The sequence below is a fragment of the Carlito syrichta genome, unplaced genomic scaffold, assembly GCF_000164805.1.
Source record: "Carlito syrichta isolate Samal-C Ts95f unplaced genomic scaffold, Tarsius_syrichta-2.0.1 Scaffold303056, whole genome shotgun sequence".
Classification (NCBI taxonomy): Eukaryota; Metazoa; Chordata; class Mammalia; order Primates; family Tarsiidae; genus Carlito; species Carlito syrichta.
The window spans coordinates 47,229-51,704 of NW_007247152.1; the positions used below are offsets into that span (position 1 = coordinate 47,229).

The 4,476-nt window shown below is 39.5% G+C and overlaps 1 pseudogene; it reads right to left on the bottom strand.

Annotated features, from left to right (window-relative positions):
* Positions 1 to 216: 216 nt before the first annotated feature.
* LOC103259896 lies at positions 217 to 1,171 on the bottom strand (annotated as a pseudogene).
* Between the last annotated feature and the right edge of the window lie 3,305 nt (positions 1,172 to 4,476).

The following is a 4,476-nucleotide window of genomic DNA, read 5'->3' on the forward strand; positions in this document are numbered from 1 at the left end:
TGTTCATTATGCAGTTACCCTTGTTGATGAGGTGTGTAAACTTCCCTTCTTTAAGTACCTTTCTCTTGCGAGCAAATTTGAAAAAAAAATTGATACAGGCTTACATTCAACTTTTCTGATAAATCCATTTAACAAAAGGAGAAATCAGAAGTTCAAGTTTATCAGTTGGATAAATTTCATGAATATCACTCAAAATTTCCATTTATTTTGAGGTAATTAAACGGAATAAAGATGCACTATTTTTCTGGCCACATCCTTAAAGGCTTGTTTTACTTATTTATTCCTTTGAGTGTAAATGAACAGGTTTAGCAAAGGGGCAACTGAGGTATTGAGCACAGTTACTCCCTTATTGAAGGTGACTCCTTCTTTTGCCGAAGGTTTTATGTAATGAAGATGCAGCTTCCGTAAGAGAGAGAGATGATATTCATGTGGGAAGAACTTGTGGAAAAAGCCTTTTTCCTTTGCTGTGGAAAAAGTCTTTTTCCTTTGCTGAGCAGAAGGGATCTTCAGAATGGTTCTGATGATGTTTGTGTAGGAGGTAATCACCAGCACCAGGGTGACCACCAAGGTTACAACTGCTAAGATGAAGTCAACCAGTTTTAGTAGTCTCGTGTCTGAGCAAGATATTTCTATGAGGGGTCCATAGTCACAACAATAATGGTTCAGCACGTTGGAGGCACAGAATTCCAGCTGATTGATCAGAATGATTGGGGTTAAGATGATGAAGAATCCACCCAGCCAAGAGCAGAGGACCAGCTGGATACAAACCCTGTTGTTCTTGTTGGTGGTGTAATGCAGGGGTTTGCAGATGGCCATGTAGCGGTCATAGGACATGGCAGCCAGAAGGTAAAACTCTGTGTCCCCTAGAAATATAGCAAAGAAATACTGAGTGAAACATCCAGAAAAGCTGATGCTTTTATTCCCAGTTGAGATGCTGAATAGCAGCCTAGGAGTAAAAGTGGTTGTAAAGAAAATTTCTAAGAAGTTCTGGAGGAAGAAATACATGGGAGTCTGGAGGTGGGAGTCTAGTAGTGTAAGGGTTAATTATTATCAGATTACCCAAGATGCTGAGCATGTAGGTGAGGAAGAGAAATGTGAAAATGATAGTTTGTAGCTCTGGGTTGTCTGTGAGTCCCAGCAAGATGAATTCAGTCAGAGTGTGATTTCTCATTGCTAACTTTTGTTACCTGTGAAGCCGGGAGGGAAAGAAAAGTGAGTGATGAGATATGGAGCAGAGCCCAGGAGCAGTGAGGATAGGCTGTAGATTTATCTCGGAATTTATTCATGGGGAATTCTTCCATCTATCTGACTCAGAATGTCAATTGGTCTCAATCTGGTCCTTTACATCTATTTTAAAATTCCCATCTACGAGGGGAATTTGAGGCTGTTTACTTAGAACAGCACAATGGCCACCTGACTCTTTTTAACGCATTTTCTGAATGTTTATTTTTAACTTTTAATTCTCACTTTGCTTTGTTTTTCTTTCATATCTACGAAATCCTTCTACAATGATTCTAGTAAAAACGTCTCATCTTTCCCCAACCTTAATACCTTGGTGATTTGCTTCACTGCTCCCTCTCCAATGTATTGGATGCCTGCCCTATCCTTTCACTCTGCCTGATAACAATCCCCATCTGTCAATTCAGAAGTGAACAGCTCTTTTTATGTATTTTAGCTCTGATGCCTGGAAACAGAACCCAAGAAGGTTTCAAAATATTGAATCCCTTTTGTTATGATTCCTTTCTCTGGGTTTTATTTAATGGGGGAAAGATGACAGATAGTCAATAATTCCAGGAAGGGTTATTTTAACTGCTTTGAACAAGCAAGGAGAAATGTTTGTCTGGAGCTGAATCCCTTCTCATGTTCTTTCAGTCTGCAGGATACAGGTTTGACTCTATTGTAGAAGACGACAGAAGGGTTGGCCTGGTCTCCTATAGACTAGTGAAGATTCCTCCCAGAAAAGAACCTGCTCATGTCAAGGATGCTTTGGGGCATTTACCTTGTATTCTGATCGCCTAGAATTCCTGAAGCAAAAGAACTGCATGGTCCCTTCTGAGCTGGGTGCTTATCTGGAACAGATTCCCAGTGGAGTTCCATCCATGCCTTTGGACTGTCATAATTACTGGGTTGTAAGATGCAAATATATGCTACTCAGTTACTGGAAGACTTGAGTTTCTGAAGTACTTTCTGTTCACTAGCCTTTGGTCTTTGGAGAATTTCTGTTTTATTATTCAAAAATTCACACATGTTTCACAGAAATACCAGCACAAGTGTACGTAGATATTTCTTCAAAGATGTTCATTTCATTGTTGTTTGTAATAATGAAAAGTATGAATAATAAAAATTCCTCCAATAGATAAATGGCTAGATAAATTATAATCATTCCTATTGTGGAATAAAATGGGAAACGGGTACTGACTTAGAATTGATTATAATATATTCATAGTGAAATAGACATTGCTTCCTATTACATGTAGTGTGATTTTTGTCTGGGTTAGAAACTGAAAATGTATATGTTTATTTCTAAGTGCATAGAAAGACATCTGGGATAATACCAAATGATCAGTGATAGTTATTTCTGGAATGTCACAGTGCAAAGGATGAAAGACTTTCTTTTTTATTTTATGACCATCTTGAGCACTTAAATTTTTAAAAACAAGCCCAAGTGAGTTTTTTAAAATAATAAAGAACACAAAGAATAGTACAAATTCACATTCAGATGTATCACATAATCTATCATTACAGAAGGGTAATGATGAACAGTAGACGTACTCACTTGTTGACACTCAGGAAAGATGATGAGGTATTTTTTTTTTTTTTTGAGTTGGAGTCTTACTCTGTCGCCCAGGTTGGAGTGCAGTGGTATGCTCATGGTCACCCCAGCATCAATCTGCCAAGCTCCAGCCATCCTTCTGCCTCAGCCTTCCAAGTAGCCAGAAGTACAGGTGTGTGCTATCATGCCTGGCTAATTTTTGATTTATTGTAGAGACGAGATCTTGCCAAGTTTCCTGGGCTGGTCTCGAACCTGCAGGCTCAGGCAATCCACTCGCCTCGGCCTCCCAAAGTGCCGGGATGACAGGCTGAACCACCCAGCTGGGCTGATGACGTATTTTTACCTCTGGATGCTATGTGGAGTGAGTCAAACCTGAGAAGTCAGATGTTGGATGAGAAAGTGGAATAAACTGTAACATATATTTTCTTTTCTAATACCATTCATACCCTTCTTGCTCACAAAGCATATAGACTTCTTGGGAACTAGTTTGAAGAGAAATAGTGTCTAGCTCTCTTTGTCTTAAACCATCACTTGTTACTGTCCTTTCTTTTTTTTTTTAAATTAAAAATTAATTAATTAACTATTTTTGAGACAGGGTCTCACTTTATTGCCCAGGGTGGTGGGATTGGGGATTAAAGCGTTATGCAAGCATAGCTCAAGGGATCGTCTCATCTTAGACTCCTGAATAAGAAGTACTAGAGGCCTGTATCACCATGGTCGGCTAAAAAAATTAAAAAAAATTTTTTTTAAAAATTAAAAAAAAAAAAATTTTGTTTATTTCCTGTATAAGGTGACCTTGAACAATTATAATGCTATAAGAGAGTGAATCGCAGTAGTGGAAAGCTGTCAGGGGAAGGGGGTGGGACAGGCAGTTGAGGGAAACTGTTAGGGGAGAGAGGGGCATACCTCATCAACAAGGGTAACTGCATGATCAATGTTTGTATACCTAACCCTGAATTGTACCCCACATCTTTGTAATAAATAAATAAATTATTACATTTTTTTTTTTTGTAGCCAGGCTCAGTGGTTCAGCCTGTAATCCCGTGCCTTGGAAGGCTGAGGTGAGTGGTTTGCCTGAGCCCGCTAGTTTGAGACCTGCCTGGGCAACTTGGCGAGACCTCATCTCTACAATAAATAAAAAAATCAGCCGGGCATGTTAACGCGTGTCTGTAATTCCAGCTACTCGGAAGGCTGAGGTGGAAGGATTGCCAGAGCCCAGCAGGTCGAGGCTGCGGTGGCTGGGAGCGTGCCACTGCACTCCAGTCTGGGCGACAGAGTGGGACTCCAACTAAAAAAAAAAATTTTTTTTTTGGAAGAACAGGGTTTTACTATGTTGTTCAGCCTGGTCTCGAACTCCTGACCTCAAGTAATTCTCCAACCTCAGCCTTCTGATTTGTTGGTATTACAGATGTAAGCTACCATGCCCGGCTATTGCCGTTTCTTCCATTTGATCCAAATTGGACCTGAACTTATAATTCCTGAAGATGCTGCTTTATTTAAACTATTCAGAGAACAGTGGAACCCTCTACTTTTTAAAGTTTCATTTTCTCCATTTTGTCTGAAGGTTAGTACAGACTTCTTAGCAATTTTATACCAGTTTGAGTGTTACATATTTTATCTAATTTACCCGGTAGAGATGTTGGGGGACAAATTATTGTGCTGGGACTCAGGTCCAGAAAATGTTAATTGGTCTCTTTTTAAAA